Raw genomic sequence first — 15,617 nt, 5'->3', positions numbered from 1 at the left:
TATATGTATATATGTATATATGTGTGCATGTATGTTTGTGTTTGTCCCCCTAGCATTGCTTGACAACTGATGGTGGTGTGTTTACGTCCCCGTCACTTAGCAGTTCGGCAAAAGAGACCGATAGAATAAGTACTGGGCTTACAAAGAATAAGTCCCCGGGGCGAGTTGCTCGACTAAAGGCGGTGCTCCAGCATGGCCGCAGTCAACTGACTGAAACAAGTAAAAGAGTAAAAAGAGAATATATATATATACACACATACATACATACATATGTATGTATGGTAATGCAAACAGGAAGAAATGGAAGTCAAAATATGAGTATATGCTTATCCTTTATATTGATATGCTAACTTTTGTGTTTTTTTATGTTTCTACTTGTGGTGTGTGTCACACTTCAAAGGAATAGGTAAAACGGTTGGTGGGAGAGGTACAAAGAAAAAGAGAAATAAAAGGTGTTAAGCAGAGGAAGTGTAGTTGGAGTGAGTGGCAAAGCGGGAGAGGGGAGGGACAGAGAGAAAATGAGACAGAAAGAGAGAGAGATAGAGTGAAAGTGACAGTGAGTGGTGACTGAAAGAAATGCGGCGTTCCTTTTTTTGTTTTTAAATGTTTATCAGTATTTTCAGAGTAGACTGATACATACATCGAAAGAAAAGTAGATACATAGATCAAAAGAAAAGTTGATACATAAATATGTAGACATATTGTCAAATCAAAGACAAATAACTATAGCAAATGTTGGATGTCACTTTCACTTTTCATTACCACATGAGGATAAAATTAACATACAAGTGGCTGAGTACTTCAGAGACATACATACCATTAACGTAGTTCTCTGGGGTGTTCAGCCTCACACAGAATATGACAAGGCTGACCCCTTTTAATTACAGCTACAACTCATTTTGGCTAGCTGAGTGGACTGGAGCAAGATAAACCTTCATGTGGTTGGAAGAAAATGAAAAAAAGATCCTATATAGGAGCAGGAAAATCTTTTTAGCCATTAGGGTCACTATGAGTGTTAATCTGGTCCTAACAGCAGCATTTGTGGGTCTCACAGATCTGGAGGCCAAGCCCCCAGATAAACACCGATGCGTAGGCTGTTATTATCAAACTGAGGATGAGTCAAGGGCGAAGCCATTACATGACGGAATAGCAATTATTTTGTCTTAGCTTTCACTGCTTATACTAAACACATGACATTTTTGCCTTACAATATGGAACATTTCCTTTTCTTTCATTCTTATTAAAGACAAGGTTCCTGTTTATCTGATCAACGGAATAATATGTTCGTAAAATAAATGTGCAAGTGGCTGAGTACTCCACAGACACGTATACCATTAACATAGTTCTCAGGGAGATTCAACCTCACACAGAATGTGACAAGGCTGGCCCCTTTCAGTTACATCTACAACTCATTTTTGTCACCTGAGTGGACTGCAGCAAGGTGAAGTAGAATGCCTTGCTCAACAACACAGCACACCACCAGGAATCGTACTCATGACCCTACGATCGTAGGCTGAATACTTCTAACCACTGAGCCACGCACCTTCACTTTCTTAACCACAGAGAAAAGGAGTGAAGTGAAAGAGACAAGGAAAAGAAAACCTCAGTCATTTAAAATGGCAATTAGACTGAAATTGATCTTTTCTAGCTTCTTCAATGAAGAAGAGGGAAAGAAATTTAGTAATGAATAGAGCGAAAGTCTTTCAGATATTTAGGTTTTCATTCTGGGAGTGCTAGAAGGATCAAGTGTTAGTTCTCTCTTCTTTCCCCCACCCTGGTACTTACTCGCTTTGTTTGATAGTTCTTCACACCTTTTAGTTGGGGGAAAGGCCATGTTTTTTTCACAGGCACATTTAACATTTTCTTCACAAACTACAAACAAACCCCACTCCAGAATGTATGGGGGAGAAAAGTTTCCGACAGGTGGCTACACGAAATTCAACTCTATACTTTGTAGAGTGTCTTCTGCTATAGCCTTGCAAATGGGAAGCAGTAATTGAAGTAGATGGTGAATATGCTCCAGAATAATCATTTAAAGATGTTTTTGTTACATGTTGTTATTGTTTTTGTTAAATAAAATTATTTGTTGAGAAAAATCCACAATAATTATGCACCAACCCAATATATATATATATATGTAGTAATACTTTATAATTAGGGTTCAGCAAAGATTTGCTTCACCACATACCGAACTTCGGTATGTGGTGAAGCAAATCTTTGCTGAACCCTAATTATAAAGTATTACTTAGGCTTACCATGAAATGGTCTTTTTCATGCCAAATTCTACTTGGTGAAATTACTGATTACTTCTTAATTAATTAATTTTGCACTTTGCTATTATATATATATAATCAGTTTCCATCAACCAAATCCACTCACAAGACTTTGGTCAGCCCGAGGCCATAGTAGAAGACACTTGCCCAAAGTGCCACGCAGTGGGACTGAACCAGAAACCATGTGGTTGGTAAGCAAGCTCATTACCACACACACACACACATATATATGCATGTATATGTATATGCGCTCTAGATTTTAAATCTCATGCCGAGAACCATTGCATCTGTCATCAACACCAACACCACCTCCTACACCACTCCACCACCACCACCAACAACTACGGCCACAAATGCCATAGTGGACACTGCTGCAGTTATCACCACCACCACCACCATCAGCACCATCAACAACACCACCACCACCACCATCAGCACCATCAACACCACCACCACCACCATCAGCACCATCAACAACACCACCACCACCATCAGCACCATCAACAACACCACCACCACCATCATGACGATGACGACCATCACTTTATTCTCTCATTTATTTATGATGCGGATGAAAGCAGGACAATTAGTTGAGCATCGTTGTCTGCGTGGCTCCATGAAATCTCTCATTAGTGGCCTCTGCATTGATGAGGGATGCTTGGTGGACATGTCCAGACAAGACGACGTGATGGAGGGAGGGAGGAGACTGACCAAGGGATATTAGAAGGGATGTGGAGGAGAAGAAGAAAGGGGGGAGATGAGCAGGTGTGGTTGGGAGGAGGAGCAGAAGGACTGTTAAGTGATGAGAGAAGGAGGGAGGGGGAGACGAGCTGGTGATATTAGGAGGAGGAGGAGGAGAAGGACTTAAGTGATGAGAGGAGGGAGGGGGGGATGAGCAGGTGATATTAGGAGGAGGAGGGGGTCTGTTAAGTGATGAGAGGAGGGAGAGGGAGATGAGCAGGTGATGTTATGAGGAGGAGGAGGAGGAAGGTAATGTACTAAATGGAGGGAGGAGGCAGGGGGGAAAATGAGCATTAAGTGATGTTAGAAAGGGAGTTGTAGAGTAGGAGGACTGTTAAATGAGGAGGGGAGGAGGAGGAGGAAGAAGAAAAGGGTGTGGTTGTTTTATGAGAAAGGAAGAAAGAGGGGGACATGAGCAGCAGGTGATAGTAGAAGGGGATTGGAGGAGGAGGAGGAGGCGGAGGAAGGGTAGGAGGATGGTTTAATAGTGGCGGCGTGGGGGCAGGCAGATGTGGGAGATGACCAGGTGATATTAGAGGAGGAGGAGAATGAGTAGGGGTAGAAAGAAAGGGAAATGAGGAGGGAGGGGCAGGAACGGGTGGGGGTTGACAGGTGGGGTTGTGGGGGCCGGAGATGTAAAAACTTATTTAAATGCTGCTGTACTATTACCACCACGAATACAACAACAACCATCAACCACTGCTACCACAACCTTGACCACTGCCGTCATTACCAACAGTGGCACTACCTCCAAGACCATCATCACTGCAACCAGCACTACTATAGCCACCATAGCCACTACTACTGCAACAAACACTACTACAGGCATAACAACCACCAGCACTACTACTACCACCATAGCCACCACTACCCTCATTAATACTACCACCTTCACTATCGTTACCATGACCGCCTTCACTCTACATCATTATCACCATCACCACTACAATGAGCAATAACTGTTAATACCGCTAGCCAAAGAACAAACCTCTACATGTGTAGTCAGTGTACTAGAAATAACAGTCAAATAACCCCCCCACCAGAATTTGCTGTCTGGAGAAAAGAAAAATGAAGGACATATTAAAACTGCTCTGAAAACTGCTTTGAGGATTAAAATAAGAAGTATTATGAAAACTGCTATGATAGCTGTTATGGTGATTGCTACAAAGACTGATATGAATACTACTATGATTATAAAAACTCCTATGAAAACTGCTATGATGCCTGCTGTAAGAGCTGCTATTAACACTGAAATATTAAAACTGCTATGAAGATTGTTATGACAACTTAAAAACTGCTATTATGACTACTGTTGTAAGAACTCCAATAATGACTGTTATAAAAACTGCTATTATGACTGCTATTAAAACTGTTGTCAGGACTCCTATAATGACTGTTATAAAACTGCTATGATAATTGCTATTAAAACTGTTGTCAGGACTCCTATAATGACTGTTATAAAACTGCTATGATAATTGCTATTAAAACTGTTGTCAGGACTCCTATAATGACTGTTATAAAACTGGTATTATGACTGCTATTAAAACTGTTGTCAGGACTCCTATAATGACTGTTATAAAACTGCTATTATGACTGCTATTAAAACTGTTGTCAGGACTCCTATAATGACTGTTATAAAACTGCTATTATGACTGCTATTAAAACTGTTGTCAGGACTCCTATAATGACTTATAAAAACTGCTATGAGAACTATAATGAATTATAAAAGCTGCTATTAAAAGTGTTGTAAGAACTCCAATAATGACTGATATAAAAACTGCTATAAAACTGCTATTAAAGCTTGTCAGGACTCCTATAATGACTATTATAAAAACTGCTGTGAGAAGTCCTATAATGACTGCTATAAAAGCTGCTATTAAAACTGTTGTAAGAATTCCAATAATGACTTATAAAAACTGTTATAAAACTGCTATGACAACTGCTATTAAAACTGTTGTCAGGACTGCTGTAATGACTGTTATAAAAACTGCTATGATAATTACTATTAAAACTTGTAAGAACTCCAATAATGACCATTATAGGAACTGTTATAAAACTGCTATGACAACTGCTATTAAAACTGTTGTCAGGACTGCTATAATGACTGTTATAAAACTGCTATGATAATTACTATTAAAACTTGTAAGAACTCCAATAATGACCATTATAGGAACTGTTATAAAACTGCTATTAAAACTATTGTCAGGACTCCTGTATTGACTGTTATAAGACCTGCTGTGAGAACTATAATGACTGTTATAAAAACTGCTATGACAACTGCTATTAAAACTGCTGTCAGGACTCCTATAATGACTGTTATAAGACCTGCTGTGAGAACTATAATGACTGTTATACAAACTGCTATTAAAACTGCTACAAAGATTGTTATAATGACTACTATAAAAACTGCTATGATGACTGCTATGAAAAGTATCATACAGATTGCTATGACAGCTTGGTGGTGGTGTTGGTGGTGGTAATACAAGCTAAGATTAATTGCACAGAAATGTAGGAGCCAGTAATTAAAAGATTACTAAATGTAGCTAATTAACTGAAAGCAGAGGTGGGATGGCAGTGGTGGTGGTGGTGGGTGTTAAAATTACTGGAAGGACACACTGTAATGTGACGACAACAACAACAACAATAGCAACGACGATGATGATGAAGCCAATGACAATAAGTCGCTAATCACAAACTATCAATCAATCAGACCAACAACAAGAACAACAACATTGCTTGGTTAATAACCAAACTAATTAGTCTCAATCTTTACAACAACAACAACCACAAATAAGCAAGTCAACGGATCTGACAGAGCTTCTATGTGGTCACCTGACATGCTAGAAATAACAACCAAATCTCTATCAAGTCGAACAATCTTCGTTCGGTGTACCATACCCATTTATGGATTGGCTCTGGGTTCAGTCCCGTTGTGTGGCACCTTGGGTAAGCGTCTTCTACGATTAGTGCCGCACCAATCAAAGCCATGTGAGTGGACATCTTGTCTTAGCAAGATGCGGGTCTTATGATCCGCGTGGCACCTCTCAACAGCAGATGCAACTCATCTCCAACTGAATGGCTAGGAACCAAGGGAAATTAAGTTCCTTGCTCAAGGAGACAATGTAGTATCTGGTCTGGGAATTGAACCCATGGTTTAACAATCATGAATCCAACAGTATTACCACTAGACTCTACAGAGTGTACAGGGTACATTTTACAAGACATCAACATGAGGGCCTTTAATGGGGCACCAGCACAGGTGCTTCCTTTTTTAGTGTCCACTACCAGTGCAGTGTTGCTATGGAGTTTTCTCCAGCATGGCTGGTACTACCACACAATGAATATTGAAACAGACAAAAAAAAAAACAAATGACAAATAAGCCTTCAGTCTTAAATTTCTTGTTTGTTTGCACTTGATTTTTGTACTGGTGGTGGTGGCAGTGGTGGTGGTGGTGGTGGTGGCGGTGGCAGTGGAGGTGGTGTTGGTAGTGGTGGTGGAGGCAGTAGTGGTAGGAGAGGTGGAGGTAGTGGCAGCAGTGGCAGTGGTGGTGGGTGGGTTAGGTAAAGGGTTGGGATGGGGGAGGGGAAATTTCAGGGAAACAGATAAGGAAATGATATATATGATAATTGAGAAGGAAATTGGCTAGCCACTCACACACACACACAAATATACACACACACACACACAAACATACATGCACACACACACACCACTTGTATTTGCGTAAACATTTACCCAGATAACTTCATAGGCAAAAATGTATGAAATGTGTAAAGAACCACATGTGTATATGAAAGTATATACATATATACATACATACATATATGTACCAGTGTGTGAGTCTGTAACTGTGTATGTATATATGAAAATATGCAGATACATAAATGCATACATATATGTATCAGTGTGTGTGTGTTTGTGTATGAGTCTGTAAGCATGTATACGAAGGGATACCCAAAGGTAACTGGAAACGTTCTCTGTGGGACAAGCCTATTGTAATTCAAGCTTCCTCTGCTAGAAGCTACTTGGTGAGACCCTCAGGTTGGCCTATGGCTGAGTCAGGTGAGGCTGTACTACCATGTGATACATATTTTGCAGTGGTGCTTCTCCCCTGTTCATCGATTTTTGCGATGGCTGAAACGAAGAAACTGTGCTTCCTTGAAATTCTGTTTTCTATTGGGAAATGGCAGCCGAAACAGTTGTCATGCTTCAAACAACTTACAGGGACAATACCATGAGCAAAACACAAGTTTACGAGTGGTTTTCATGCTTTAGGAATGGTCACTTGTCACTTGAAGACCAATGTTGTTCAGGGCAATTGTCGACCTCTCGAACGAATGAAAACATCACGAAAATTCATGAACTGATCTTGGAGACACCATCGCCGAACAACTGACGAACTTGTTGATATGACTGGTGTGTCTTGGAGCTCCTGCCAACGAATTTTGAGTGAGGAATTGTGAATGAAAAGAGTTGCAGAAAAATGTGTGCCTCGTTTGCTCACAGAAGATCAAAAGCAGTCACGACTGTGTGTCGTGAACTGAAAGAGTAGGTGGAAGTTCATCTGGACCATTTTTCCAAGATCATCACTGGTGACGAAAGCAGGGCTTATGGAATTTGCAGATGTGAAAGAAGTGAAGAAAAAATGATGGAGGCGTTAATAGGCATCACTTCACAAGAGTCCCAGCACTGCTTCGAACAGTAAAATGCGCCTGGACCGATGCCTCGATTCAAATGGAGAATACTTTTAAAGGTGATAAAAGTGTAAACATGTAAAACTAAGTGGATAAAATAATATTGGAAAATTCCAGTTTCTTTTGGGTAACCTCTCGTATATGTATGTATGTATGTATGGGAAGGTCACTAATAAAAACACAGATATGCGAGGAATGGCATTGAACATTTTGGGTGTCTTTTTGCTTACACTTGAGATCATTGCATCCCCACATTTCTGAGCCTGTGAACCATATTGGCACTGGATATCTTGCCCTGGCTTGTCTCTGGTTCATGTCAGTAGGGTGGAGAGAGTCTGTGGGGTGTTATGAAAGCCTCATTGGACCTAAAATTTCAGGTTGTGCAATCACCATAGAGATGATTATTCAATACCAAGTCAAGTTGGATGGTGCCATGGTGAACACGGGAGCTGTGGTTGAGCATGGGAGCTGTGGTGAACATGGAAGCTGTGGTGAACATGGAAGCCATGGATGTAAACCCGAGGGAAGCCAACTGCTGGTGTATTTACTTTGTGCATGAGTGCATGAGCATTGCTGGCATTTTGCTTAGGCAGTGGTCAGTGATGGTCCTCCTCAGTCACGAGTTGACAACCATCATCATCATGTATGTATGTATGGTGAATATATATATATGAATAGATAGATATGCATTTATGTGTTTGTGTCAAGATCTACCTACCTATCTATCTTTCTCTCTCTATATATATATACACACAAATATATATATGTGTGTGTGTGTGTGTGTGTATTTACATAGAGGGTGGGTGGAAAGTAGCTGGGCATTAGAAATTGCTTAAAGAATTTTTAGCATCACTGAAGTCATGACAAAAACATTTTTTTTTTAAAGACAACACTAATGGGGGATTTATTATTTTCTTATTTGTTCTTATTTTCCAGATGGCTGGTTGCTTGACTGTTCAGGAGCGAACTAAGATAGCAGCACGCTTTGAAGTGTGGAATTCCATTGCTTTGGTTTAGAGATGGTGGCATGCATGGAACGGTAAGCATGCAACGCTAAATCTAGAGACAAAATAAGCTTGTTGTGCAAAGCTGATGACCACAGGCTCTGTGAACAATGCAAAAAGAAATGACCATCCAACCACATCCCGATCAGCGGAGAATGTGGCGATGGTGCATGAAATGTTTAATCGCAGCCCACAAAAATCAAGATGTCAAGCAACTCTTGAGCGTGGACTAATAAGACACACAATATGTACAGTGGTGCATAAAGAATAGAATTTCTGTCTGCAGAAATTCTAATACATGCAGGAACTAAAACCTGAAGACTGTGACCGCAGAAGTCCAGAACTCCAAGAAGTCTAGATCTCACTCAATGTGATTTTTACCTGTGGGGTTACACAAGAGAGGAGGTGTACAAGACAAAAACTCGCATACTGGAGGACTTGGAGACACAGATTCAGGAGGTTCTCAATGATATCCCAGACAATGTCCTTCAGAAGGTTGTTCGTTCCATCCTTGGCCCTTTGAGGAAACTGGTCAACACCACAGGTATTTATGTTGAAATATGAAGATTTACTTTCATTTTCCCATGTGGTAAAGAACATGTATCGTTTCTTTCAATAAATTTGTAAAAGGAAAATGGATTTTGTTATCAATTTTTGATGCCTGTATATCTCTCGTTACTCTTTTACTTGTTTCAGTCATTTGACTGTGGCCATGCTGGAGCACCGCCTTTAGCCGAGGAAATCGCTCCCAGGACTTATTCTTTGTAAGCCTAGTACTTATTCTATCGGTTTCTTTTGCCGAACTGCTAAGTTACTGGGACGTAAACACACCAGCATCGGTTGTCAGGCGATGTTGGTGGTGGTGGTGGGGGGACAAACACAGACACACAAATATATATATACATATATTCGACAGGCTTCTTTCAGTTTCCGTCTACCAAATCCACTCACAAGGCTTTGGTTGGCCCAAGGCTATAGTAGAAGACACTTGCGCAAGGTGTTACACAGTGAGACTGAACCGGGAACCATGTGGTTGGTAAGCAAGCTACTTACCACACAGTCACTCCTGCACCTATATATATATATATATATATATATATATATACGACTGAGTGGACAAACGGAAGAAGGGCATTCAACAAATTCCTTGGGAGTTACACCACTTGACCTTCCTCGGCCAATCGCAGCCCACCTTACGGACATAACAATCAACTTCTGTCATTCAAATTCAAAATGGCTGAAGACTAGCATCATGCTTGAAACTCAAGAGTACCATAGAATTTGAATCAAACTGTTTTGATCTATATATATATATATATATATATATATATATATATATATATATATATATATATATATATAAGGGGAGGAATTCACAAAAAAACAAAGACGAAGACAGGTGGTGTACAAAACAAACAGATGTATTAGTATAACACTCGGGAATTGAAAAAGTCTTTTACGTTTTGAGCCTATGCTCTTCCACAGAAAGGAGCACAGAAAGAAACAAGGAGAGAAAATAAAGAATGTGTAGTGGCTAGCGATCTATCATGGCGAATGCCAGACAGAAGGGTCACACAAGAGAGCTAGGGAGAAGGGGAGATAATAAAGTAGTGGTGATCCCAAAATGAAGGTGCATGTGTACATACATACATACTTACATACAAAAACACCTTGTTGATGTTGAAATTCCAATGAAGGAGCCTTGGATCTAGGTTAGAAACCGGTTCTTTCTCAGTTGGCAAGAAATCTTGCAATATACTGAATAATGACATATATATATATATATATATATACACACACACACAAACACTCATACATACAGATATACATATATATGTGTACATACATACATACATACATATATACATGTAGACTGTGGTAGTGGGGAAGGGGTGTAGATAGAAATAATCAGGGGGAAGAGGTTGGAGTGTGGTGGTGGTAGACAAAAATAAAGGAGTGACAAAGTGAAAGATAGACAGGTGTAGAGCAAGAAAGAGAAGGAGAGAGAGAGAGAGAGAGAAGGGACAGAGAGAAGCAGAGACAGGAAGCAGACAGACAGGCAGAAAGATAAATAAGTAAGATAAAGTGTTGAAATGTTTAGAATTACATCTGTGGATGTGTGGAAACGTGGAGGTGGAGGAGGGGGTTGTACATGCATACACACACACACACACATCTGCATAAATATATGCTATCTCTCCCACACACACACACTACACCTCACATACATACATACATGCACACATGCATACACACATGTATACACACATGTATACGCACAATACATATGTATAAAGTTTGCACGGACAAGAAATGGAAGCAAAAGCAGATCCGTACTACTAACCTCCCTTCATTTGCAAGTTTGTGTGTGTGTGTGTGTGTGTGTGTGTGTTTCTCTGTGTGTAGGCGTGTGAATGAGTGTGTGTTTGAGTATATGTGTGTGTGTGTGTGTGTGCATGTAGGTATGTGGGTGCGTGTAGTTGTATGTGTGCGTGTAGGTGTGTGTATTTGTGTATGTGTGCGTGCGTGTAGGTGTGTGTATATGTGTGTGTGGGTGTGTGAATTTATCAATCTATCTCCCTTACTCAACATCCTATACACATCCACACACGCACGCACGCATGCACACACACACACACACACACGCACACACACACACACATAGTCAAACCGTCCGACCCATGCCAGCATGGACAACAGACGTTGAATGATTATGATGAAGATGATGATGATGACGATGATATATTGGCTCATTGCAGGAATAGCTCTGCGGTTAAAAAGCTTCCTTCCGAACCGTAGGGTTTTGGGTTCAGTCCCACAGCATGGCACCATGGCCAAGTGCTTTCTGCAATAATCCTGGGCTTGACCAAAGGCTTGTGAGGAAGACTGAGGGGAAACCCATAAATATATATACACTTAGCGGTTCGGCAAAAGAGACTGATAGAATAAGTACTGGGCTTACAAAGAATAAGTCCCGGGGTCGATTTCTCGACTAAAGGCGGTGCTCCAGCATGGCCACAGTCAAATGACTGAAACAAGTAAAAGAGTAAAAGAGAAAGAATAATTGTAAATGTGCAACCATTGTCACACAAACAGTGTCATTTGTTTCCATTGGTCAAGAAATCCTGCCTGGCTATGGGAAAATATTATCTTGCATGGAAACTGGTGCGGGATGACAATGGGAAGGGTTCCTAGCTGTAGAAGATCTCCCTCAACAAATTTTTAAATAAAATTTTCAAATTGTAATGTGCTTGGTTTTCTCAATAAGGGTTTAAAGAAGAGTGCTCTCCCTTGATATCATTTTCGATATATTTAACGATGTGTGTGTGTGTATACATACATACATACATACATATAAATATATATATATATATATATATATTATATATATATATATATATATAATATATATATATATATATATATATATATATATATATATATGTATGGCATATTTTATAGATAAGCCTGTTCAAGTATCATAATAACATGACACCATTAGTAGCTCTTTTGGTTGTGTATTTTATTTGATATGTTGTATGTATGTATATATATATTTACACACACATATAGGCACACACAAACATGTGTGTGTGTGTGTGTGTTTATGTATGTGTGCCTGTTGTCATATAATCGTCTCACTCCTTCTGCTCGGGTCTGGAAGTGCGATGATAAGAAAAGAAAATGACCTGATTGACCTGAAGTTTATTAGTTTATCTGCCTTGAGATTAAAAGGTGTGTAAGGGGTGGATACATGATTATCTCCTACATACCCAGCATTCCAGATTTTCTTAATGTCCTTTATTCTAGGTTAATGACTACATTCTATTCTCTCCCGTTCGGCGGTGTCATTTGCAGATATTTCTGATCCAGAAGATATGAGATCAAAGAGCATTAAAGTATTGATCTTTATTTATCACCATTATTATATATAATGTATTGTGGAGGTACGTTGCTTAATGGTTAGAGTGTTGCTGTCATGATTGCAAGGCGGTGAGCTGGCAGTATCGTTAGCACGCCGGGCGAAATGCTTAGCGGTATTTTGTCTTCCACTATGTTCTGAGTTCAAATTCCGTCGTGGTCGACTTTGCTTTTCATCCTTTCAGGGTCGATTAAATAAGTACCAGTTACGCACTGGGGTCGATATAATCGACTTAATACCTATGTCTGTCCTTGTTTGTCCCCTCTGTGTTTAGCCCCTTGTGGGTTGTAAAGAAATAGGTATTTCATCTGCTACTACGTTCTGAGTTCAAATTCCGCCGAGGTCGACTTTGCCTTTCACCCTTTCAGGGTCGATTAAATAAGTACCAGTTACGCACTGGGACCGATGTAATCGACTTAATCCCTTTGTCTGTCCTTGTTTGTCCCCTTTATGTTTAGCTCCTTGTGGGTAGTAAAGAAATAGGTATTTCATTCTTCCTTACGTTCTGAGTTCAAATTCCGCCGAGGTTAACTTTGCCTTTCATCCTTTCGGGGTCGATTAAATAAGTACCAGTTACGCACTGGGGTTGATATAATCGACTTAATCCGTTTGTCCCTTCTGTGTTTAGCCCGTTGTGGGTAATAAAGAAATAGGTATTTCGTCTGCCACTACGTTCTGAGTTCAAATTCCGCCGAGGTTGACTTTGCCTTTTATCCTTTCGGGGTCGATTAAATAAGTACTAGTTACGCACTGTGTTTGATATAATCGACTTAATCCGTTTGTCCCTTCTGTGTTTAGCCCGTTGTGGGTAGTAAAGAAATAGGTATTTCGTCTGCTGCTACGTTCTGAGTTCAAATTCCGTCGAGGTCGACTTTGCCTTTCATCCTTCCGGGGTCGATTAAATAAGTACCAGTTACGCACTGTGTTTAATATAATCGACTTAATCCGTTTGTCCCTTCTGTGTTTAGCCCGTTGTGGGTAGTTTAGAAATAGGTATTTCATTCTTCCTTACGTTCTGAGTTCAAATTCCGCCGAGGTCGACTTTGCCTTTCATCCTTTCGGGGTCGATAAATTAAGTACCAGTTACTCAATGGGTGGGGGGGGCTGTAATCGACTTGATCCCTTTGTCTGTCCTTGTTTGTCCCCTCTATGTTTAGCCCCTTGTGGGCAATAAAGAAATAAGTCATGATTGCAAGGTTGTGGTTGCAAATCCTGCGTCCGAACGTTGCATTGTCTTCTTAAGCAAGTATTTCATTTAATTTTGCTCCAGACCACTCAGTAGGCAAAAAGGAGCTTGTCTGTAATGGACTGGCATCCCATCCAGGGGTGATAATGTATATGCTTCAAAACCTGAGAAACCAGCTTTATGAAATTGGGTAAGGGCCATTTTTAATATGTGTGTGTGTGTGTGTGTGTGTGAAAGCACATGGCTCAGTGGTTAGAGTGTCGGGCTCAGAACTGTGAGGTTGTGAATTCAATTCCCAGACGGAGCTATGTGTTGTATTTTTAGGCAAGATACTTTATTTCACATCCATTCATCAGCAGAAATGTGTTGTGACATCGTTGGTGTCAAGCTGCATCGTCCTTTGCCTTTGGGATGTCTTCCTGGGGTTAAATGGCAGTATCGTCGTCTCTTAGGGGACGGCCACATTAAAGTGGCCATAAGCATTGATTTTTGGTTCGTATACTGTTTCTGTCTCCGACAAAGATTTTCTAACGGATTAGGTTCCTAGTTACAAAATCAGTGATTGTATGAACCTGTATTTTCTATATATTGCAATCAAGGTAATCTGCTGCCACGCTGGGCAACAAGATGAAAATCATGTGGTCTGGTGGTCTTGAAGCCAGGGTGGCAAGAGTTATCTCTCGCTTACAATAGATATTGAGTGCGGGAAGGGTACTGAATAAACCAGCCGTGGGAGATGTCTTCCTGGGGTTAAACGGCAGTATTGTCGTGTTTTAGGGTGGTCAGAAGCAATACTTCTTGGTTTGTATACTGCTTCTATCTCGAACAGAGATTATCTAACAAACTAGTTTCCTACACACATATATATGTATATGTGTATATATATGTGTGTGTGTATATATAAAATGATAAACGTCACCCTTTTCAAGCCTAGCCAGGCTCATGGGCCCGGTTTCCTGGTTTTTGTGGTGTATGTGTTCCCCGCAGCTGGATGGGACGCCAGTCCATCTCAGCGTTACTCAAGAAACAGGAAGCGATAGTGAGAGAAAGTTGTGCCGAAAGAGTACAACAAGGTCACCACCACCGGAGCCTCGTGGAGCTTTTAGGTGTTTTCGCTCAATAAACACACACAACGCCCTGTCTGGGAATCGAAACCGCGATCAAAGTGGCACGTAAAAGGGCATCATTCGAGCGTGATCGTTACCAACGTCGCTTTACTGGCACCTGTGCCGGTGGCATGTGTAAAAAGATTCGAGCGAGGTCATTGCCAGTACCGCCTGACTAGCCCCGTGCCGGTGGCACGTAAAAAGCACTCTCGGAGTGGTTGGCGTTAGGAAGGGCATCCAGCTGTAGAAACTCTGATAGATCAAGTGTGGCGAGCTGGCAGAAACGTTAGCACCCTGGTCCAAATGCTTAGTGATATTTCGTCTGTCTTTACGTTCTGAGTTCAAATTCCGCTGAGGTCGACTTTGCCTTTCATCCATTCGGGGTCGATAAATTAAGTACCAGTTCCATACTGCGGTCGATCTAATCGACTGGCCCTCTCCCCCAAAAATTCCGGGCCTTGTACCTAGAGTAGAAAAGATGAATACAGTGTTAAAATATCTGAAAATGCAAGGAGTTGAGGCTCAATATCCTAAACCACTCAGGGATGTGAACGCTGGATGCACCACTGATATAGCTCTGTTATCACCACCTGTAAGAGTTCCAACTGAAAAGGGTGTTGAACAAGGAGATACCATCTCTCTAAACCTCTTTATTGCATGACCAGCAGTGACATTGAGCGGATGGGTGAT

At 40.7% G+C, this 15,617-nt stretch overlaps 1 protein-coding gene across 4 annotated transcripts in view; it reads right to left on the bottom strand.

Moving 5' to 3' along the window:
* Positions 1-15,617, bottom strand: part of LOC115224058 (uncharacterized protein C12orf56-like) — a 69,180-nt gene that overhangs the window by 49,320 nt on the left and 4,243 nt on the right. The window lies entirely within an intron of this gene.

The sequence above is a fragment of the Octopus sinensis genome, linkage group LG24 (genome assembly GCF_006345805.1).
Source record: "Octopus sinensis linkage group LG24, ASM634580v1, whole genome shotgun sequence".
Classification (NCBI taxonomy): Eukaryota; Metazoa; Mollusca; class Cephalopoda; order Octopoda; family Octopodidae; genus Octopus; species Octopus sinensis.
This window is presented reverse-complemented; position numbering and strand designations above follow the sequence as displayed.